Source organism: Lycium barbarum, chromosome 1 (genome assembly GCF_019175385.1).
Source record: "Lycium barbarum isolate Lr01 chromosome 1, ASM1917538v2, whole genome shotgun sequence".
Classification (NCBI taxonomy): domain Eukaryota; kingdom Viridiplantae; phylum Streptophyta; class Magnoliopsida; order Solanales; family Solanaceae; genus Lycium; species Lycium barbarum.
Window position 1 is genome coordinate 62722634 of NC_083337.1, and position 26359 is coordinate 62748992.

Here is a 26359-nt window from a genome sequence, read left to right on the forward strand (position 1 = left end):
TACTATACATAACGTACCAAAGCATACATACATGCGACCGATAGGGCTGCCACGGCGGATGGGCCGCCCAAACACAATTCACACAACGCGTCCAAACAAAACTGTACATTTCCCACGTCTATGTCTATAGACCTCTAGTACGGAACAACAGAATCAGATGGCGGGACAAGGCCCTGCCGTGCCCTGAATAAACATAAACATATACATCAGAGGAGTATGTACCCAAAACGTCGGCTCCGGAACAAAGGGCGCACTCCGAACAGAAAAAGGGAAATCCTACGCCGGTGGGTCACCAAAACGTGAATCTGTACCTGCGGGCATGAAACGCAGCCCCCGAAGAAAGGGGGTCAGTACGAAAGATGTACTTTGTATGCAAAGCATGAAGTACAGTAAACGAAGACATAACTGAAGTAAAATGTACAGAAGGTGAGCACAATAGCCAAAATACCAAAGTGTTGCATCTGACGTACAAATCATACATAAAAGTTCCGGAAGACAAATACGGCAATCAAAATTTCCAAAGTACTTTGCTTTCCTTTGAGGAACATTTCCGTCTCATACACACAGAAAATCACCACACAATTACCGCGGCCAAGAGTCCAGCGGTCACTATCACACATACCGCGACCAAGTGTCCAGCGATTAGCATCCCAAACCCGACATACCGCGGTCAGGGGTCCAGCGGTCAATGTCGCAGATACCGCGGTCAGGGGTCCAGCGGTCAACATCACATAGTGCGGCATACCGCGGTCAGGGGTCCAGCGGTCAATGTCGCACACACCGCGGTCAGGGGTCCAACGGTCAATACCACACAGTGCAGACAATAATACAAGTGCCAACTTTATTACTTTCCAAACATAAGTCACACATGCCAGAATCATGCATCACACAAGAATCGTATATCAGGAAAAATACAGAAGGTAAGTAGCTTATCCAGAATATCAGAATACTTACTTTTATATCATACAAGAATAGCTCAAGTGAGACAAACGAGGAAGTTTCGGAACTTGTGGGCCCACCTCGGGTCAAGTCGAGGTGGCGGATATAAATTACAACATTGGACTTTATGGAGTCATCCATGAAGGTTTCAAAGAAATCCGAATACGCTTGTGGAAGTTATGGATGTTTAGAAACTTTTCCAACAAAACATAAGAATTATAGTTCAATTACAGTGAACGAATAGTATTCAAAATCAAACTCGGGTTTCGATGGACAGAATTGTTCCCGAGGCTCAAGTCTTGACCTAGTATACATAGGACATGCCAAAAGAAGGAAAGAGTGAGCTTTAAATACCTCGTACGCACTCCAAGCTAACTCAACTCAAGCTAATCCAACCTACGCCTCGGGCTCCCCAAGGTCTACAAATACGTCAACGAGTATTACACATTAGCCATCGGCACTAGGCAATTAATTCCAAACTAACACTTAATTCTACAGTAATTTGGGCAGCATTTCCCCTGTAAATAGGCCTATCCGAATTTCCAACTGCTCTCCTGTTGACACAGAAATACCAACAATAACATATGGACACAACCATATCTTCAATTCTTTTATTTCAACAAGAACAACAACATATTAAAACAGCCCCCAACTATAACATAACGATGCCCGAAATTCTAACGAACACTTACAACACACCAAGCAGCCCATATACACTTCTTACACCTTATTTCATGCAATCTTTTCAGCAAATTTCAGGGAAATACAACAGCAGCCACACGACACCACATCATCTATTCAAATGCAAGTAAACCACATTATTATCTCTATAATCCTTACAACAACCCACAACAATTTTAACTCCAACTCTAACCATTAAATTCCTTCATTATCATCACATAATCCATGATTACAACAACCAAAATATTAATTCAAATCAGTCCATCAAATTTCAATTAAAAACAGCCCCTACGGCATTCAACAACATTCCAACATGCGTGCAATTCATGTTACCAAGTTACAACTATGCTTCAACATCAAGATACATAATTTCATGGCTTCAATCATGCTTCAACATTAACACACATAATTTCATACATACACTTTACATTTGCATATTCCCTACACGTCCAACTTCATCATCAAACACATAGAAAAATGATCAACTCTTACCTTAACAAATTGGCTTTTCCACTTAGCTAGAATTTGTGAAATGAACTAATACTTGTTCTTGTTGCTCCAAATGACTTCTCCACGTTATTATCACCTTCCTAAGGGCTAATATACCTAGAAAATCTGATTTTTGAATCAACAAATTTGAGCTCCAATTTTGCTAGCCATGGTCGAATGCCATGGCTTATGCTCTCTCTCTCTCTCTCTAGCTTGTATATCAACGTTTCCTTCACGTATACACCATATTAAACCTTTAATCCAAATTAATAACATGAGTAGGAGGTTGAAATTACCTTTATCAATCAGAATCTTCAAGAATCTTGTTCCTCTTTCCAGCTGCTTGCTTAACAACACAAAGAAAACTTAGGCTACAACTTCTCTTTAAATAATATCATGTCAAGGGTCTAGGATTTAGCTTATATGATGGCTCAATTAGAAAGTGGGTTTGGGAGAGAAAATAAGGGTTCTTGGATCTGTTTTAGGTCGTGTGAAGTGATATAGGGCAAAGTGGTGACTTATATATTGAGTTTAATGGGCCTCATGGGCCGAAATATGAGTGTTTGGGTCGGGTCCAAACTTGCTGCCCTGCCAGCCCAAATTGCATCGTCCATATGTCCTTATCCAAATATAATTTTGACGAGCGGTTTGTTGCGTTGGAAACTAGACTCGATGTACTTCATTTTAGGCTTTTGAAACACCTTATAACGCCTCATATACTAGGAGATATGCCTCCAACAATATGGGCTAAACATCTGGTCTGAGATTTTACTGAAGTTGTCCCGATTCATTTCGTTTAACTTCTTATCCTCTTCCAACCTCATGTAACCTCTTATACATACATATACACACTCATATACATCCATAAAAATCCATATACGCATATCAAAGGGTCCGGAGAATCACAATAACCTTAAACTTAACTAGAGAACTCACAAAGCTTCGACGAAACTCCAATCGCAAAAGTATATTCATATCTTTTGTCCATCTTCTATATCATTACTAATAATCTCAAATACATTAAAAGGTCACTCACATTACCTCATATACATACTCATAACGCGATTTCAAATCCTTTAGGTTACCATGTCACCTCGGGATACTTAAGGCAACCATATATATAACGATATTCTTACTAACTCGATTAACTTTCCTTGAACTTTCTTAACTCATTCATTCCTGTTTTACTTCAAGTAGCACGGATTATTATGGAGTGTAACAAGTATGAGAAATGTACTGAGTATGTAAGGCATAAATAGAAACATAGTAAGAGATGAATATTAACTGTATGGAAGCATAGAACATATCATAAGGTAAAGGAATAACCTGTACATGTGAATATCATAAGATAAGGGAATAACCTATACATGTGAGTGCCTCTGAGGGCGGATGCCATGCATGCTTATCTTTCCTTTGAAAGGCATTTCTTGTTCATATAAGTATGAAAATAGAACATGTCATGTTGCCGAGGCGTCGACAGCCGATCCATTTAACCATAATTATTTATATATATCCCGTGTCCGGGCACCCCGCGTCCGGGATGATATCATGTCAAATATGGATACATGTACCGTGTGTATATCCCAGCGTCTATAGCGCTCTGCCCTTTTTCCCATCTTCCCCATATACATATATATACATATATCATATCATAACATGCAGGGGTCCAGCGGTCAATGTCGCACACACCGCGGTCAGGGGTCCAGCGGTCAATACCACACAGTGCACACAATAATACAAGTGCCAACTTTATTACTTTCCAAACATAAGTCACACATGCCAGAATCATGCATCACACAAGAATCGTATATCAGGAAAAATACAGAAGGTAAGTAGCTTATCCAGAATATCAGAATACTTACTTTTATATCATACAAGAATAGCTCAAGTGAGACAAACGAGGAAGTTTCGGAACTTGTGGGCCCACCTCGGGTCAAGTCGAGGTGGCGGATATAAATTACAACATTGGACTTTATGGAGTCATCCATGAAGGTTTCAAATAAATCCGAATACGCTTGTGGAAGTTATGGATGTTTAGACACTTTTCCAACAAAACATAAGAATTATAGTTCAATTACAGTGAACGAATAGTATTCAAAATCAAACTCGGGTTTCGATGGACAGAATTGTTCCCGAGGCTCAAGTCTTGACCTAGTATACATAGGACATGCCAAAAGAAGGAAAGAGTGAGCTTTACATACCTCGTACGCACTCCAAGCTAACTCAACTCAAGCTAATCCAACCTACGCCTCGGGCTCCCCAAGGTCTACAAATACGTCAACGAGTATTACACATTAGCCATCGGCACTAGGCAATTTATTCCAAACTAACACTTAATTCTACAGTAATTTGGGCAGCATTTCCCCTGTAAATAGGCCTATCCGAATTTCCAACTGCTCTCCTGTTGACACAGAAATACCAATAATAACATATGGACACAACCATATCTTCAATTCTTTTATTTCAACAAGAACAACAACATATTAAAACAGCCCCCAACTATAACATAACGATGCCCGAAATTCTAACGAACACTTACAACACACCAAGCAGCCCATATACACTTCTTACACCTTATTTCATGCAATCTTTTCAGCAAATTTCAGGGAAATACAACAGCAGCCACACGACACCACATCATCTATTCAAATGCAAGTAAACCACATTATTATCTCTATAATCCTTACAACAACCCACAACAATTTTAACTCCAACTCTAACCATTAAATTCCTTCATTATCATCACATAATCCATGATTACAACAACCAAAATATTAATTCAAATCAGTCCATCAAATTTCAATTAAAAACAGCCCCTACGGCATTCAACAACATTCCAACATGCGTACAATTCATGTTACCAAGTTACAACTATGCTTCAACATCAAGATACATAATTTCATGGCTTCAATCATGCTTCAACATTAACACACATAATTTCACACATACACTTTACATTTGCATATTCCCTACACGTCCAACTTCATCATCAAACACATAGAAAAATGATCAACTCTTACCTTAACAAATTGGCTTTTCCACTTAGCTAGAATTTGTGAAATGAACTAATACTTGTTCTTGTTGCTCCAAATGACTTCTCCACGTTATTATCACCTTCCTAAGGGCTAATATACCTAGAAAATCTGATTTTTGAATCAACAAATTTGAGCTCCAATTTTGCTAGCCATGGTCGAATTCCATGGCTTATGCTCTCTCTCTCTCTCTCTAGCTTGTATATCAACGTTTCCTTCACGTATACACCATATTAAACCTTTAATACAAATTAATAACATGAGTAGGAGGTTGAAATTACCTTTATCAATCAGAATCTTCAAGAATCTTGTTCCTCTTTCCAGCTGCTTGCTTAACAACACAAAGAAAACTTAGGCTACAACTTCTCTTTAAATAATATCATGTCAAGGGTCTAGGATTTAGCTTATATGATGGCTCAATTAGAAAGTGGGTTTGGGAGAGAAAATAAGGGTTCTTGGATCTGTTTTAGGTCGTGTGAAGTGATATAGGGCAAAGTGGTGACTTATATATTGAGTTTAATGGGCCTCATGGGCCGAAATATGAGTGTTTGGGTCGGGTCCAAACTTGCTGCCCTGCCAGCCCAAATTGCATCGTCCATATGTCCTTATCCAAATATAATTTTGACGAGCGGTTTGTTGCGTTGGAAACTAGACTCGATGTACTTCATTTTAGGCTTTTGAAACACCTTAAAACTCCTCATATACTAGGAGATATGCCTCCAACAATATGGGCTAAACATCTGGTCCGAGATTTTACTGAAGTTGTCCCGATTCATTTCGTTTAACTTCTTATCCTCTTCCAACCTCATGTAACCTCTTATACATACATATACACACTCATATACATCCATAAAAATCCATATACGCATATCAAAGGGTCCGGAGAATCACAATAACCTTAAACTTAACTAGAGAACTCACAAAGCTTCGACGAAACTCCAATCGCAAAAGTATATTCATATCTTTTGTCCATCTTCTATATCATTACTAATAATCTCAAATACATTAAAAGGTCACTCACATTACCTCATATACATACTCATAACGCGATTTCAAATCCTTTAGGTTACCATGTCACCTCGGGATACTTAAGGCAACCATATATATAACGATATTCTTACTAACTCGATTAACTTTCCTTGAACTTTCTTAACTCATTCATTCTTGTTTTACTTCAAGTAGCACGGATTATTATGGAGTGTAACAAGTATGAGAAATGTACTGAGTATGTAAGGCATAAATAGAAACATAGTAAGAGATGAATATATGAATATTAACTGTATGGAAGCATAGAACATATCATAAGGTAAAGGAATAACCTGTACATGTGAATATCATAAGATAAGGGAATAACCTATACATGTGAGTGCCTCTGAGGGCGGATGCCATGCATGCTTATCTTTCCTTTGAAAGGCATTTCTTGTTCATATAAGTATGAAAATAGAACATGTCATGTTGCCGAGGCGTCGACAGCCGATCCATTTAACCATAATTATTTATATATATCCCGTGTCCGGGCACCCCGCGTCCGGGATGATATCATGTCAAATATGGATACATGTACCGTGTGTATATCCCAGCGTCTATAGCGCTCTGCCCTTTTTCCCATCTTCCCCATATACATATATATACATATATCATATCATAACATGCAGGAGAGCCCAAAGAAAAACTACAACTCTATCGGAGTGACGTAAGGTCGGTAACCTCCGATTATATTATGGAATCATCATGGTCGTCACGTCTCACCTTGAAGGAACAATTACATAAGATGAGACTAATGGCAAATAACATAGGATAAGATCATAAATTTCATAAGACGTTGAATCATATGCTTTAAAGTTTTTGAAAGAAAATAGAATTGTTATCAAGGAGTAAAGTTGAGAATCAAGAAATAACTCAATATTCCCATATTCGTATCGAACCCATAACTTAGGATTTTCCAACGTGGAACCATTCTTAACATACTCATCATAGACGTTTTCTCATATCTGGCATTATCATTGTCATTATAAGAAACATATTCGTCGTTCTAGTCATAAAAGTTTTCAACTTCTTAAAACTTGGTTTTTGGAAAAATATGGGTATTTTGGAAAACAGTTTGTAAACTATTAGGGAAAGACTTATACCTTAGTGTCATAGGCTTCTAACTTTTGAAGATAAGGAAACTATGGAAACATTCGTAAACTTGCGACATAGAGATCATACCAAAGAAGGAAAGGGTCGAGCCTTAACATACCTGTGTCGCGCCTTACTAGCTACGCCTATTTGTCCAACTTGTTTGTCTACATTCAAGAAGATTGACATAATCATTAGACTCAGCATCATACACTTGTCTTAATCCTTCAAATGAATTCATTTATAATCTGCCAAAATTTCGGCAGTATCTCCCCTGTAAATACACCATCCCCAAGATTCTAGCTCGGCTAATTTTAATCAACAACAATCCGGGAATTCAACCCGGCCAAACCAACAACAATACCAACAATTATTCCAACAATATCAACATCACAACACTATTATTCATACCAATATATTTCATAAACATCCCACACGATGTTTTTCAACATGCAACAACAATATGCACTTCCTTTCATCCCAATCAAGGAATATAATCTCACCAACACACCAACAATGTTAGATACCATTTTTATACGCATAAATAATTTCATCCACACGACCACAACATGTTCAAAACAGTCCATAAACGCAACAACTACAACACGACACTTTATGACCCTTCCTCCATAACTATTTTCATTTTTAAAGCTTGCTAGACCTTCAAATAAATTCAAAATAAGAGATGGAATAAATAACATACCTTAAACTTGAAGAAACTCAGCCACATCAACCTTTTTCCAACACCAAGCGTAAGCAAAAGCAAGAACAATCACCTTTCACGGACTAGTTTGGCGTAATCTTGCCAAATTCTTGATTTATTGGACTATAATATTTGGGAGAGGTGTAGAGAATTTTCTAGGAACTTTTAGAAGGTTAATTTGCTGAAAAGAACAGATTTATGGGGTATTTATAGGCCCCCTAGGTCGGTTTCACCGACCTCCCCTTGTGGGGCCCGCGGAGCTTCTCTTTGTTTTTTTTTTGGCAGCTTAATGTACGGTTACTAAAATGGCCATAACTTTTGATCCCGATATGGTGTGAGGGCCCACGACCTATGGTTGGAAAACTCTTTCAATTATCTACAACCTTTATTTCTTCGTGTGTTTCCAAATTCCAAACCTATAATGACGTTTTCGCCCCTCTAAGTCAGCTCATCCGAAAACGTTTTCTTAAATCGTCCTTTTGGAGGGCTTACACTCATTTTGGCTTATGGGTCCTTCTTAGGACTTGCTCAACCTCGCATGTGCTACTCATATATCTCTTCATATGTATTTTATAAAGTCCCGATGTGTGGGCCCCACCTTAACTTATGGTTACGAGTGCTATCATCAAGTAACTTGTTAACCGATTTACCCCGTACGACCTCCAAATGTCATATATATACATTCTTATACTCATATAATATAATCTTTATTCCTAATCCTTGTGTAACTTTGCTCTCCCTTGAGCTCATACTAAGTCGTCGACAGTCTTGGTAACACAAAAATTTTCGGGGTGTAATATGTATCATAACCATCCTCCTCCCTAGGGGTAAGAAACTCTGGAGGAATCATCGCTGGATCCTCTGAGGGATTTGTATCATAACTGCCCTCCGCAGGGTCCTCTTTCCTAGGGGTCATAACTCTGGAGGAATTGTTGTCAGGTCCTCTAAAGGATCAATCTCAATAGAATAGATGGGGCTCCTCTTACTCGGTCCTGGAGATACCCTAGGGGCCTTCTTAGCACCCCCACTATCTGAAGCTGTCGTCTTCATCTTTCGTCAATCTACAATCACCTGCAGGAGGAGAGTCAGAAGCGATTTCCCAAAATACTGACGCTATCGCTCTTCTTGGAGCCTCGCTGTAGACACAACAATTCGTTAGAAGGGAACCATCCTAATAATACAGCTCTATCGCACGATCTAAGATCGAAAGAAAGGTAACATCCTAAATGTCCTGTAGCCTCCTGTTTATAGATGTGGTGCACCACACACCGATAAACAAGACTCTACTAGACACGGCCTGTAGACATTCCGAGGACGAACTGCTCTAATACCACTTTGTCAAGACCCAACCCCATGGGCCGCAACTAGTGCCCGAGCTGGACACCCAGACGTACTCACTTACCAGAATCGGCATACACTGACTTATACAGATACAAAGATCAGATGTCGTCTTAAGCGGTCACATATAACATACATATCATACAGAAGCCACCAAGGCTGTCGTAAAACATACCGCCCAAAATATATACATACGTATTCACATATACAAGCCGTTAAGGCTGACATAGCATATGGAATCGCTTGAGAAGCATATCACACAGACATAACCAAACAATAACGACCCATGACCCACATACATGTCTACAAGCCTCTAACAAAGACAATAGAATCATATGACGGGACAGGGCCCCGCCGTACCCCTGAATATATACATACATATGTACAACGGAAGAGTCTGTACCAAAATGTAGGCTCCAGAACAAGGGAGCAATCCAAAGCAGCAGAACGGATGGCCTAAGCTGTCGGGTCACTCACATGAACGTCTGTACCTGCGGGCATGAAACGCAGCCCCCGAAGAAAGGGGGTTAGTACGAAATATGTACTGAGCATGTAAGGCATAAGAACATCAAGTACAGATGAATCATGAAAACCATCCTCAATAATAGAATGCATCTTTGGCTAACATCTGAGAATATTTGCATAACTCTATATGACAGAAACTGACTCTACGGCGTATGATAGGCATAGATTATAGTATAGCTGATTGTGATGTGGAACGTACAACCCGATCCATATATAACATAACGTTTTAGTGTCGAGGAACGTACGGCCCGATCCATAAATATAACGTATTAGTGCCGAAGAACGTACGACCCGATCCATAAATATAACATATTAGTGCCGAGGAATGTACGACCCGATCCATATATAACATAACATATTAGCGCCGAGGAACATACGGCCCGATCCATATATAACATAACATATTAGTACCGAGGAACGTACGGCCCGATCCATAAATATAATATATTAGTGCCAAGGAACGTACGACCCGATCCATAAATATGATATATTAGTACCGAGGAACGGACGGCCCGATCCATAAATATAATATATTAGTGCCGAGGAACGTACGGCCCGATCCATATATAACATAACATATTAGTGCCGAGGAACGTACGGCCCGATCCATAAATATAATATATTAGTGCCGAGTATAACATAGTGCGCACAATGACATAACCGGCCCGGGACTCGGCGAACGATATAACAATAGTATGCACAAGCAGAGTTGTGAGAAACCATATGCATATAAACCAATTCTAAGACTCGATGGGCAAGTATACTTACCAACACCTGAAGGCTCACAAACAAGTTCGGGTCAATCCGATTTAGTATAAGAAAGTTATGAGTGTTTGACATACTGAACCTTCTACGAACGTTTCAGAAGCCATTTTTGGAAAATCAAAGCAACAATCATGTTAGGTACCTTTCGAATATCGTTATGGATCAAATCAGATAGAGCTTTTGGAACCATATGTACGTATCAAAATGTATCAAAGACTCGATAGAATAATCAAACGTGCTATCATTTGAAAACTAAGACATTAGTCATATCAATTATCTCTCGAATGCCATTCGGAAACATATCTACCGAACTTCGGACATCATAGATACGCATCAAAACCATATGAAACAGCTTATGGAAATCAAGAACGTTAGCCATCCTAGTGGCTCTAAGAATAGGAATCTTTTGAAGTCATACATATACGTAATCTACTTGTTTCACAAGGATCATGCCAAAAGAAAGAAAGGGTAAGCCTTACATACGTTGCCCGCTTCCTAAGCTAATCTGAACTTAAGTCTTTGGCTTCGCAAGATCGACACAATATTCGTACATACCAAACATTAGCCATAAACACTTAAGAGTCCAATTCTAAACTAACACTTTATTTACAGAAATTTCGGCAGTATTTCCCCTGTAAATACAACAACCCCGAGAATTCAACTCAGCCGAAAATACAACAACAAATCCGAGAATTCAACTCGGCCAAATTATCAACAACAATACCAACAGTCAATTCAAAATGCATTCCAACGTTAGCAACATTCTTTCTACAAACTTCAACGGCGTTTCACTTATATTTAATTCATATTTGTTCACATATTCAAGTACTAATCCGAAACCATTCAAACAATATTCAAGAACGGTTCAAACAATCCTTACAATATTCAAAATAATTTAACCGATATTCCACTCCACCTGAAACCTTCCAAATTCAACAAGAACAATAACAACACATTTCCTTCTTTCAAATTCATGAACTACACCAACAATTCACACACTAACAACATTATCTTCCATAAATACAGGAAGACTATATTCAAATATCATTAACTTCTAAAACAACTCTCCAACCATTACAACTTCACTAGAATCATTAAACTTTCAATTTCATCATAGAATTCATGACAACAACAACAAAAATACTAAGTAAAAATTGGTTCATCATTTCTACACAACACAACCACCCACACGGCGACAACATAACATCCATATTTTCATGAATTTCATCCATTTCTACATACTATAACATACACAACCATCCATAACATATAAAAGAAGATTAAATCTTACATTTTTCCTCTTACTTCTCACTTGGCTAGGATTTGTAGCTTGCAAGAATAAATGTTTTACTTGCTCCAATGACCACTTCACTTTGCTAGGGACCTTCCAATTGGTTGTTTAGCTAGAAGAAAATAATTTTTTGATCAAAATTTCCAAGGTCCTTGTTTGGGGAGCTATGGCCGAATGGCCTTCTCCGTTTTTTTTTTCTCTCTAAGTTTCTTGAGCCTTCTAAAGATGAAGATGAAAAATATGGAAATTATGTCATCTTTTATCTTATTTATTTTACATCTGTGTAGGCCTTGGCCCACACCATACTTGGACGGCCCACTTGGCCCTTTATTTCAAGACCATCTTTTTTTTTGTTTTGGAATTCATGAAAAAGTATTTTTCCAAATTCCAAATTTGCCCTTAGCCATCCCCAATATTACCATGAACCACCTTGTGAATTTCCCTTTTTACCCCCAGCCTTTCTTAATGTTTCCACATCAATAACTTTCATAAACAACTTGTGTGCTAAACAAGATCAAAAATATAGCCTTGCTCTTAACTTCCCACAATTATCTTGAATTATCCGAATGTACAAAATGCGAGATATAACATTTTACAAAGAAACTACTTTTCATTACAAAACATAATGCTTTTATACAATAACATATATCAATATATTTAGACAATATCCACGTCGTGAAACCACATAACCCACATTGAGTATCTACGAGCCTCTATTGGATTACACACACAACTGTACACAAAAGATTCATCATGAGCACCTCCGGAACAAGGGAGTGCTTTCAGTCAGCTAACAGCTTCTAAGAGTCCGGAGCAAGATCTCCTCCCTATCTACCTGTGGGCATGAACATAGCGTCCAAAGAAAACGGACGTCAGTACGAACATTGTACTGAGTATGTAAGTGTTACACCTCAGAAAAATCCTCTGTTGTTGGACAAGTGAATGAACTAGTGAGGAGTACGAGTATACGATACTTCCATAAGTAATAAATGACAATTGATGGCCTTGAGTGAGATTTCAAAGGCATACGATGTTAGACGAGAATGTTGGCCAAGAGAAGGCAAGGCATACGATGAGTATCGGAAAGGAAATACGAATAACGATTTAACGAGGCTTTAATGATATCTTGAAAAAGAGTGATAACATCCCTTAGATTGGTATTAAAGTGTTGAGAAGGTTCCATATGGATTGGAGATCAAACGAATCGACGAAACGAACTTCGGAACCACTGGAGTTATACGGCCAAACATACTGGCCGTATAAATTATACGGTCCCTATGTTTGGGACCGTATAATCAGCCCAGAAAGGCAAAAGTTTCTGGACCAAATATACGGCCCGTATAAATTATATGGACCGTATGTTGGTCCGTATATACGGTCGGCCAGATTTGTGATTCATTAAATAAAGGGACCAAGGTTATTTCATTTCATTTCTACTTCATACCACTTCTCTCTAAAACATCTCTCTACATATATTCCACAAGAATTAAAGGATATTTGGTGATCAACAACATAAACCAAGTGAATCAAGTGTAAGAAAACCATCAAAGATCATTCAAAGTCAAGAAATCTCATGGAGGTAAACTAGGGTTTTTGCTCAAGTGGAGTATTATCAACCAAGGCTTGTTCCTACAACATCTAAGGTAAGATTCATGATATTTCTATGTTTTTTAAGGTATTTAAGAGTTGAAATACTTGGATTGTAGAGAGGTATAGAAAAATGGGTCATGAATATAGAATAGTGTCATTTTCAGAAATAGTTTGAATTGAGTTATGAGTCTTGATGTATTGTGATGCAAATGTGTTATAAATGATGTGGAGAACATGAGCTGAGTAATGTACACGAATGGACATAGTCGTGTGTTATAGCCATAGATGTGAGTGATTGAAAGCAAATGGGGAAATATGGATGAATAATGACTATTGTTCTGGTATTGTTGACGTTTGGGAGTTGATATACGTTTTGGAGGAATGTCGTATAAATAGAGGAGATACTGTCCGATTTTCACTAGCTTTAGTCATATATGCTAGCTATCGATTCTAATGATAGTATGACTTTAATGAAGGTAGAAACGCTAGCATTAGAGGAGAAAGCGAAAGTGTAGAATAGTTGAACGGAAAGGTATGTAAGGCTAACCCTTCTTTCATAAGGCATGGTTCTTTGGCCAATCATCTAAATCTTCTACGAGCTTATGATATTCCCCAAATGCTTCTATCTTCAAAGCTACTAAGCTTATGAATCTCGATATGCTACAATTGTACTAAGTTCCTCGTATGACGTGTAGGCCCATTAAGGTAAATGTGATGGATGACGACAGTAGTAATAATGATGTTGATGACGATGGTGATAACGATGTAAATTAATAAAGATGCTTATGATGCTATTATATATATGTGTCTATGTATGACTATTATGGAACCCCGTGCTTATGTGGCCGGGTAAGATATGCAAGTAAGTATGTATATGATTACGTAACGCACGCACACCTCTCCAGATGGTATGGATAACCCTAACGCCTTCGTAGGGCCAGGTAGATATGACCCTGACGCCTTGGTAGGGCCAGGTAGATGTAACCCTAAAGCCTTGGTAGGGCCAGGTATGAGTATCCTTGAGCCTTGGTTGGCCAAGTATGTATGAAACACCGATCCTGCACGGTCGGGTATGCTATGTAAATGCTATGTATATGATATGATTATGTATATGATATGGATACAAGTATGAAAACGAACAAGATATGATATGAATGCGAATAAAGGTATGTATACGAATATGAGTACAGATATGGAACGGATACGGATATGGATGTATGTACGTAAATACGCATTAGAAATGGAAAGATCCTATGTAAGGCTAGTAAGTGCCTATGACGATGATAAAACTGTCTCTCATCTTGTGCTATTTCTCATGTTTCTTATTATGCTTCTATATTGATATTGATCATTCTTTACATACTCAGTACATTCTTCGTACTGACGTCCTTTTGTTTGTGGACGCTGCGTCATGCCCGTAGGTGCACAGGGAGACAGGCTCGATCCATAGCTATATTCTCAGGGACTACATAGCAGAGCTCCATTCCATTCGGAGCCATAGCTTTTGGGTACTTATTCTTTTGTGTATATAATTATGGGCATAGCGGGGTCCTGTCCCGCTTATGTTATATGTTATACTCTTCTTAGAGGCTCGTAGACATGCGTATATGGTTAGATGTGTCTGGCCTTGTCGGCCTATATTTTGTATATTTTTTTGATAGCCTTGACGGCTCATGTACAGTGACGTGGTATAGATGCCAACCATGATATGAAAGTGTCACGACCTAGCCCCGTGGGCCGAGACTGGCACCCTACCTGGGTACCCAGACCAAATCGCATGTTCGTTTACCAAATCCAAACTTATTCCAAAATTTCATAAAAATCATATCAAACATAATTTATATCACAACATGTCTTAAGCGGTCGCACAAATCAAAATATCATATCGAATCCAAAAGGAGCTACGGTCATGTGCATAATTACCATGTCTTTGCTTTGTTCTTGATAATTACCAAGACAACTTGATATATATCCATTATTAAGGGTCATGTGCATAACACATGACATTTAAAATGGGTTTGGGCCTTGCCTAGTGGCCGGCCACCCCATTAACCTTGGGCCTCAATTCTTATTCAATTTTTCTTGGCCCAATTCGTAAGAATCTCGTTTTGTAATTCCTGAAACTAATTTCCGAAATTCCAAATTTACCCTCGGCCTTCCCCAATGACTTAGCACCAATAGTTTCATAACCAACATAGTCATATTATCTAGAATCAAAATATTTCCTTATAACACACAAGTCTTATTCATTTTTCTCGATTTCCAAATATGCGAAAACACGGGACATAAAATTCTCCCCCCCTTAAGAACATTCGTCCTCGAATGTTAAATTAATCTTATGAAGTCTCACAAACATAACGGGAAAACCATCTTTATAAATAGCACACATGGTCCATCCGTTCATTAATACAACAAATTCAAAAGTTTAGATTACCAGAGGCGTAGGGAATAAATGGGGGTATTTCTTCTTCATCTCATCCTCCGCCTCCCAAGTCATCTCTTCCCGGTTACTGTTGCGCCACAGAACTTTGACAGAAGGCACCTCCTTAGTGCGCAATCTCCTTACCTGTCGATCTAGAATAGACACAGGCTGCTCGTCATAAGACAACTGCTCCGTTACCTGAAGGTCATCTACTGGGAATATCCTGGAAAGGTGACCAATGCACTTCCGCAGCATAGACACATGAAATACCGGGTGTACGGCATCCAAATCGGATGATAAGTCTTGCTCGTAGGCGACTGCGCCTATCCTCTGAACAATCTGATACGGCCCAATGTACCGCGGGCTCAACTTACCCTTTCTACCGAATCTCATGACACCCTTCATGGGCGACACCTTCAGAAATACCCAGTCGCCAATCTGGAACTCTAACGGTCGACGTCGTCTGTCAGCATAAGCTTTCTGTCGACTCTGAGCAGCCAATAATCGCTCCCGAATAAGCTTTACCTTATCTACAGCTTCCTAGATCACATCTGGCCCAATCAGCTTAGTCTCGCCCACGTCAAACCAGCCAAACGGAGATCTGCATCTCCTGCCATAAAGGGCCTCGTACGGAGCCATCTGAATGCTGGAGTGATAACTGTTATTATAGGCAAACTCAATAAGCGGCAAATGATCATCCCAGCTGCCCCTGAAATCAATAACGCAGGCCCGCAACATATCTTCGAGCGTCTGAATAGTGCGCTCGGCCTGCCCGTCGGACTGAGGGTGAAAAGTTGTACTGAGGCTCACTTGAGTCCCTAATCCCTCCTGAAATGACCTCCAGAAATTTGCTGTAAAATGAGCACCTCGGTCAGTAATAATAGATACAGGGACTCCGTGAAGTCTGACTATCTCTCTGATATATAATCTGGCATAGTCCTCAGCCGAATAAGTAGTCCCAACCGGAAGGAAATGGGCTGATTTCGTCAGCCTGTCAGCAATAACCCAGATAGAGTCGTACCTGCGTGGAGTACGTGGTAACCCAACAATGAAATCCATATTAATCATCTCCCATTTGCAGGCTAGAATCTCCATCTCCTGTAATAATCCACCGGGCTTCTGATGCTCGATCTTAACTTGCTGGCAGTTCGGGAACTGACTAACAAACTCAGCAATATCTTTCTTCATACCGTCCCACCAATACAAACACCTGAGATCCCGATACATTTTACTGGAACCAGGATGAACAGAATACCGTGCATTATGTGCCTCGCCCATAATCTGCCGCCGTAAGCCCGCAATGTCCGGTACGCAGAATCTGTCGTCATATAATAATACTCTTTCAGGTGAGATTTCAAACGGAGTCTTTGCTTTATTAAGAGCCACATCTCTGTACTAAATCAGAAGAGGATCTTCAAACTGGCGCTGCTTTACCTCCTGAATAATAGATGATTCAGCAACTGGACGAACAGAATTCCCAGAATCTCCAGAATCCAACAAACGAACTCCGAGGCTGGCCAGCTAATGAATATCACGAACCAAATCTCTCTTATCAGATGGTACACCAGCCAGACTGCCTACGGACTTGCTAGTAGCGCATCAGCTACCACATTGGCTTTCCCTGGATGGTACAGAATATCAACGTCGTAATCCTTTAGTAGCTCAAGCCATCTCCGCTGCCGCAAATTTAGTTCCTTCTGTTTAAAAATATACTGGAGACTCTTATTGTCCGTATAGATATCAACATGGACCCCATATAAATAATGCCGCCAAATCTTCAAAGCATGAATCACCGCGGCCAACTCAAGATCATGAATGGGATAATTCTTCTCATGCGGTCTGAGCTGCCGGGAAGCATAGGCTATGACCCGACCGTGCTGCATCAATACACAACCTATCCCAATACCAGAGGCGTTACAATAGACAACATACCCGTCTGATCCCTCTGGAAGAGACAATACTGGTGCTGAAACCAATCTTTCCTTCAGCATCTGAAAGTTGCGCTCGCAGGCATCGGTCCACTGAAACTTTGCTGCTTTCTGAGTAAGCCTCGTCAGTGGTGCTGCAATAGAAGAAAAATCCTCCACGAACCTGCGATAATACCCGGCCAATCCCAGAAAACTGCGCACCTCTGTCGGTGTAGTAGGCCTGGGCCAATTCTATACAGCCTCAATCTTCTGCGTATCGACCCGAATACCATCTGCACCGACAATATGGCCCAAGAATGCCACAGAAGTTAACCATAACTCACATTTAGAGAATTTAGCATATAACTTTTGTTGACGGAGAATGCCAAGTACCGTCCTCAAATGATCTGAATGCTCCTCGGCTGATCACGAGTAAATCAGGATGTCATCAATAAATACAATAACAAACATGTCCAGAAAAGGCCGAAATACCCGATTCATCAGATCCATAAATACCGCTGGAGCATTAGTCAGCCCGAAAGACATAACTCTGAACTCATAATGCCCGTACCGGGTCCTGAAAGCAGTCTTCGGGATATCTGACTCCCGCACTCGCACCTGATGATAACCTGAGCGCAGATCTATCTTTGAAAAATGTTTAGCACCCTGCAGCTGATCAAACAAATCATCAATCCGGGGAAGGGGATATTTATTCTTTACAGTCACCTTATTCAGTTGCCGGTAGTCGATGCACATGCGCAGTGACCCATCTTTCATCCGTACAAACAATACCGGCGCTCCCCAGGGCAATGTGCTGGGTCTAATAAAGCCCTTATCTAACAAATCTTTCAGCTGCTCCTTGAACTCTTTCAATTCAGCCGGTGCCATCCTGTACGGAGGAATAGATATAGGCTGCGTATCTGGGATCAACTCTATAGTAAAATCAATCTCCCGCTCAGGCGGAAGGCCAGGAAGCTCGTCAGGAAATACATCTGGGAACTCACTAACGACCGGAACAGACTGAAGGGTAGGTATCTCCGCTGCAGTATCGTGCACACGAACCAAATGATAGATATAACCCTTCTGGATCATCTTCTTAGCCTTGAGGTATGAAATAAACTTACCCCTCGGCGATGCAGTAGATCCGAACCACTCTATAATTGGTTCCCCTGGTAACTGAAAACGGACTACCTTTTTCTGGCAGTCGACATTAGCATAACAGGAAGACAACCAGTCCATACCCATAATGACATCAAACTCAAGCATGTCTAACTCTATCAAATCAGCTTTAGTGCAACGATCATAAATAGTCACAGAACAATCCCTACAGATCTGCCTTGCTATAACAAAATCCCCAACCGGCGTAGCTACCTCAAATGGCTCTATAGTCTCAGACACTATCCCAATTTTACTAGCAACGAGCGGGGAAATATATGATAAAGTAGAGCCAGGGTCAATCAATGCATATACAGATCTGGAGAAAACCAGTAGTGTACCTGTGACGACGTTTGGCGAAGCCTCCTGATCCTGGCGGCTGGCCAAAGCATATATGCGGTTCAAAGGACCGCTAGAACCTGAAATGCCACCCCGGCCTCGACTGCGTCCTGCCAGTGCTGGCATACCTCGCCCTCCAGGGCGTGCAACCGATGGAGCAGATGAAGAACCAGCGGCTGACCCTGTCGGCTGAGGCACACTACCAGAACCGCTCGCCAACGGACAATCTCTCATATAATGGCCCTGACCACCACACGAAAAACAAGCTCCAGTAGCTCGATAGCACTCCCCAGAATGAGACTTCCCGCAATGAGAACAACGGGGCCTGGGTGGTCTGGCCTGACTGGGACCTCTAGTCATCTGTGAGCCTGCCGCTCTGGAGCTCTGAGCGGCCCCAGACGGTCCCGCACTATCAAATCTCTGGCTGCCTGACTGAGTACTCCGGCTGGACGGAGGAAGTTGTCTGCCTGACTGCTGCTGCTGAGGCTGTCCGCCCCGAAAATCTCCGGAATATCCTGCGGACCTAGCCCTCTTGGGCGGCCTCCTATCCCGATCTCTACCAGAATGATCAGACCTGTGACGGTCCTCCATACCCATCGCATAGGCCTGAAGTCGGGAAATGTCCATATCTGTCTGCAATGACACTGCCATACAGCCGTCGATCAAATACCGATCCAATCCCATAACATATCTGTGCATCCGATCGGACATATCTGCTACTACGGCCGGTGCATATCGGGCCAGAGAATCAAACACAAGATTATACTCGCGAACACTCCGACCCCTCTGCTGCAGATGTAAGAATCGGTCAGCCCGCGCCCGCCGTAAATTTGGGGGTAGAAAGTGGCGGGTGAAAGCAGTCACAAACTGATCCCACGTAGCTGGAGGAGCACCCTCACCCCTGGATAACTCCCAAGTGTCGTACCAGTGAGTGGCAACATCTCGAAGTCTGTGCGAAGCCAGCTCGACCGACTCGGTCTCTGAAGCCCTGACCAAGTCCAGTGAGCGCCGCATCCCCCGAACAAAGTCATGGGGGTCCTCGCCGGGCTTAGCCCCGAAAAACTCTGGAGGGCCACATAATAAGACCTCTCGAACTCTCAGGCTGTCCCGCCTGCCATCATCATCATCGTCGTCCCTCCGCCCGCGTGTGCGAGCCTGCCCCGCTACTAATGTAGTCAACAACTGTACAGCCTCCCTCAGGATCCTATCCTCCGCCCCTGGCTGAGGAGCTGGAGTCTCTGGAGCGGGTACTCGGACCTCTGGAGCTGCTGAAGGTCCTGCTCCAGGCTGTACTAGTGGGGGTGTAGCAGACCCCTCAGAATGAGGCACAACCTCAGGCAAATCATAGACACGAGCCCGGGTAGCTCGCTGTGCCTGACTAGCCTATCCCATCCTCGCTTTGCCCTTCTGGGCCGCCGCTGCCTTTTTCGAAGGCATCACTGCAAACACAAGAACGGGTCAGATCAGAATCATCCTAATAGCACAGCTCTATCGCACGATCTAAGATTCCAAAGAAAGTAACATCCTAAATGCCCTGTAGTTCCCTGTGTATAGATGTGGTGCACAACACATCGATAAACAAGACTCTACGAGACACGGCCTGTAGACATTCCGAGGACAGACTGCTCTGATACCACTTTTGTCACGACCCAGCCCCGTGGGCCGCGACTGGCACCCTACCTGGGTACCCAGACCAAATCGCATGTTCGTTTACCAAATCCAAACTTATTCCAAAATTTCATAAAAATCATATCAAACATAATTTATATCACAACATGTCTTAAGCGGTTGCACAAATCAAAATATCATACCGAATCCTAAAGGAGCGGCGGAATGGACATCGCCGGTCATAAGTGCAAATGTAAGCATAAGGGCCATTTAGGGCCATCATAACAAACGGACCTCTTTAAGACCAGAAAACAAAATCAAATAAACATGTATAGGACCCTCGCCCCACACATATGACTACAGGCCTCTACGAATTCAAAACAAAGACATATGGCGAGACAGGGCCCCGCCGTACCCAAATAGTCAAATGTACAAAGACATATACATAGCAGAAGGTATATGTACCAAAAGTGGACTCCGGATCAAAGGGAGTACTCCGGGACAGCAGAAAGTGAAGCCTACAGTGGAGGATCACCACTATCTGTACCTGCGGGCATGAAACGCAGCCCCCGAAGAAAGGGGGTCAGTACGAAATATGTACTGAGTATGTAAAGCACGGAGTACAGAAATATGGGCCAAAACTGAAAGCAAACCGGATATCAAAGGGAAGTACAAATCAGTATGTCAAAATCCGTATCAAAATCATATACGTATACATAATGCAAACAAAATCATGCATAGCTTAAGAACGTGGTCGCCACTCCGATGCTGGCGCCACACACAGCATAACACCAGAAGGTTTCAACTCTCCGTACATCCCCGAACACATACATATGGGAGCGTATCGCATCACCAGCCATATCACAGCATAACTCCAAACGGAACCCGGCCCTATGGCGAGGCCTCGGGAATCGGAACACAGCATACGACCGAATTATCATAGGGCGCACGAATCATAACCGGCCCGGGAACCGGTGAACGAAGTCATAATAGGGAACGAGCGGAGTCGTGAGCAAACAAATGCAAATCATATTTCAAAGTAGTCTTTCAAAACTTAATAATTTCATAAGTCATTTCATAGGCCAAAATAATCGAATACTTAGCTGATACGAAGGTTTATTTCACAAATGTTTCCAAAGTGGTACGTATGGCTCAGAACGTAACTTAACATGTCATAATAGTCAAAACATACTTCATAGGGGGAAGTTTCCAAATCGAAGATCCCATATCGAAGTTTATCCAAAAAGAGAGCCCGATAGGGCAAATAGGGCGTCTCGGGGTTAGCGGGCCCACCTCGAGTCAAATTGAGGTGGCGAACATAATTTACGAACATTTAGGGGCCAAAAAGTCATACATAATGATTTCAAAGTGACCCGATCACATTTCCATAGGTTTCGGACATTTGGTCGCATTCTAGCCAAAATAGAGCCTTTAGGCTTCAATTGAATTGAATGAATAGTAGCCTTTTTGTAGATCGGGTTTCGAGGAGCAGAAATGCTCCGGGGGTTCCGATATTCACCTAACATACTAAGACATGCCAAACGAAGAAGTGGGGAGCTTTACATACATTATAGACATCTTATGCTCTCCTTAAAATCAAATCCCGTTTCGTCCAGAATCTGCAAACGGTCAAAGTTACCAATTAGAGATTCTTAGGCTTAAAATTCCCATTAACTTGATTCTTGTCTACTGAAATTTCGGCAGCATTTCCCCTATAAATCTAACACCCCCGAGACTTAGCTCGGCTCAAAATACATTAACAACAACAACCCAAACATCATCCAACATAAATCATAATCAAGCCATTCTAACTTTAATGTTCTACCTTACTACACAAGTTGACAACTTACATTCAAACTTCACAATTCCAAACTTATGTCCACATTATTACATTCATTCACCCATTCAAGGCCATTCAAACACATCCCAATTATACTCCAAACAATATACAAAATTTCCCGAAGTTCATTACTTTCCATATTTCATCCAAAGGATCAAAATTTACGACGAACGTTCTAACTTGCATTGTTTCACTCCCAATTCATTAACATCAACCATAAGTCATATTTAAAGTCTTTAGCATCATGGATATACAATGATATACACAAATATACCAAAGGTATACACTTTCCCATAATGTTCCGAAATCATTTTCCAACACCAATTCAATTCATTACACGATTATTTACGCCATAAAGGTCACAACGACGCAATAAACAAACTAAACAAGATCAATTCACATTTCTTTGCACTTCATATATGCCACGGCTTCAACACCAAACACACACACACCCACGGCTTCATTCACACATCAAAGCTACGGGATTCTCGTCTATTCTCAATCTTTAACACATTCATATCAATTCCATAACATTAGAATAGCAAAATTCTTACCTTTTCTTGAATTTCCGACTTGTCGCAAACGCGCACCTTTCGCCAAACTAATTGTACTCCGTCGGAGAGCGTCTTGAGTACTTCACAAATATGTGAAAACTAAGATATTTGGGTTGGAATCAAGGGCTTGGGAATTTTTTTTCCCTATTTGGCCGAGAGCCTTCTTTGTGGTGTTCTTCAATTTTTTTTTTTTTGCTTTGCTTTGTTCTTGATAAGTACCAAGACAACTTGATATATATCCATTATTAAGGGTCATGTGCATAACACATGACATTTAAAATGGGTTTGGGCCTTGCCTAGTGGCCGGCCACCCCATTAACCTTGGGCCTCAATTCTTATTCAATTTTTCTTGGCCCAATTCGTAAGAATCTCGTTTTGTAATTCCCGAAACTAATTTCCGAAATTCCAAATTTACCCTCGGCCTTCCCCAATGACTTAGCACCAATAGTTTCATAACCAACATAGTCATATTATCTAGAATCAAAATATTTCCTTATAACACACAAGTCTTATTCATTTTTCTCGATTTCCAAATATGCGAAAACACGGGACGTAACATTCTCCCCCCCCCCCCTAAGAACATTCGTCCTCGAATGTTAAATTAATCTTATGAAGTCTCATAAACATAACGGGAAAACCATCTTTATAAATAGCACACATGGTCCATCCGTTCATTAATACAACAAATTCAAAAGTTTAGATTACCAGAGACGTAGGGAATAAATGGGGTTATTTCTTCTTCATCTCATCCTCCGACTCCCAAGTCATCTCTTCTCGGTTACTGTTGCGCCACAGAACTTTGACAGAAGGCACCTCCTTAGTGCGCAATCTCCTTACCTGTCGATCCAGAATAGACACAGGCTGCTCGTCATAAGACAACTGCTCCGTTACCTGAAGGTCATCTACTGGGAATATCCTGGAAGGGTCACCAATGCACTTCTGCAACATAGACACATGAAATACCGGGTGTACGGCCTCCAAATCGGATGGTAAGTCTAGCTCGTAGGCGACTGCGCCTATCCTCCGAACAATCTGATACGGCCCAATGTACCGCGGGCTCAACTTACCCTTTCTATTGAATCTCATGACACCCTTCATGGGCGACACCTTCAGAAATACCCAGTCGCCAATCTGGAACTCTAACGGTCGACGTCGTCTGTCTGCATAAGCTTTCTGTCGACTCTGAGCAGCCAATAATCGCTCCCGAATAAGCTTTACCTTATCTACAGCTTCCTGGATCACATCAGGCCCAATCAGCTTAGTCTCGCCCACGTCAAACCAGCCAATAGGAGATCTATATCTCCTGCCATAAAGGGCCTCGTACAGAGCCATCTGAATGCTGGAGTGATAACTGTTATTATAGGAAAACTCAATAAGCGGCAAATGATCATCCCAGCTGCCCTTGAAATCAATAACGCAGGCCCGCAACATATCTTCGAGCGTCTGAATAGTGCGCTCGGCCTGCCCGTCGGACTGAGGGTGAAAAGTTGTACTGAGGCTCACCTGAGTCCCTAATCTCTCCTGAAATGACCTCCAGAAATTTGCTGTAAACTGAGCACCTCGGTCAGTAATAATAGATTCAGGGACTCTGTGAAGTCTGACTATCTCTCTGATATACAATCTGGCATAGTCCTCAGCCGAATAAGTAGTCCCAACCGAAAGGAAATGGGCTGATTTCGTCAGCCTGTCAACAATAACCCAGATAGAGTCGTACCTGCGTGGAGTACGCGGTAACCCAACAATGAAATCCATATTAATCATCTCCCATTTCCAGGATGGAATCTCCATCTCCTGTAATAATCCATCGGGCTTCTGATGCTCGATCTTAACTTGCTGGCAGTTCGGGCACTGACTAACAAACTCAGCAATATCTTTCTTCATACCGTCCCATCAATACAAACACCTGAGATCCCGATACATTTTAGTGGAACCAGGATGAACAGAATACCGTGCATTATGTGCCTCGCCCATAATCTGCCGCCGTAAGCCCGCAACGTCCGGTACGCAGAATCTGTCGTCATATAATAATACTCCTTCAGGCGAGATTTCAAACATAGTCTTTGCTTTATTAAGAGCCACATCTCTGTACTGAATTAGAAGAGGATCTTCAAACTGGCACTGCTTTATCTCCTGAATAATAGATGATTCAGCAACTGGACGAACAGAAATCCCAGAATCTCTAGAATCCAACAAACGACCTCCGAGGCTGGCCAGCTGATGAATATCACGAACCAAATCTCTCTTATCAGATGGTACACCAGTCAGACTGCCTACGGACTTGCGGCTAAGCGCATCAGCTACCACATTGGCTTTCCCTGAATGGTACAAAATATCAACGTCGTAATCCTTTAGTAGCTCAAGCAATCTCCGCTGCAGCAAATTTAGTTCCTTCTGTTTAAAAATATACTGGAGACTCTTATGGTCCGTATAGATATCAACATGGATCCCATATAAATAATGCCGCCAAATCTTCAAAGCATGAATCACCGCGGCCAACTCAAGATCATGAGTGGGATAATGCTGCTCGTGCGGTCTGAGCTGCCCGGAAGCATAGGCTATGACCCGACCGTGCTGCATCAATACATAACCTATCCCAATACCAGAGGCGTCACAATAGACAACATACCCGTCTGATCCATCTGGAAGAGACAATACTGGTGCTGTAACCAACCTTTCCTTCAGCATTTGAAAGCTGCGCTCGCAGGCATCGGTCCACTGAAACTTTGCTGCTTTCTGAGTAAACCTCGTCAGTGGTGCTGCAATAGAAGAAAAATCCTCCACGAACCTGCGATAATACCCGGCTAATCCAAGAAAACTGCGCACCTCTGTCGGTGTAGTAGGCCTGGGCCAATTCTGTACAGCCTCAATCTTCTGCGTATTGACCCGAATACCATCTGCACAGACAATATGGCCCAAGAATGCCACAGAAGTTAACCAGAACTCACATTTAGAGAATTTAGCATATAACTTCTGTTGACGGAGAATGCCAAGTACCGTCCTCAAATGATCTGAATGCTCCTCGGCTGATCGCGAGTAAATCAGGATGTCATCAATAAATACAAT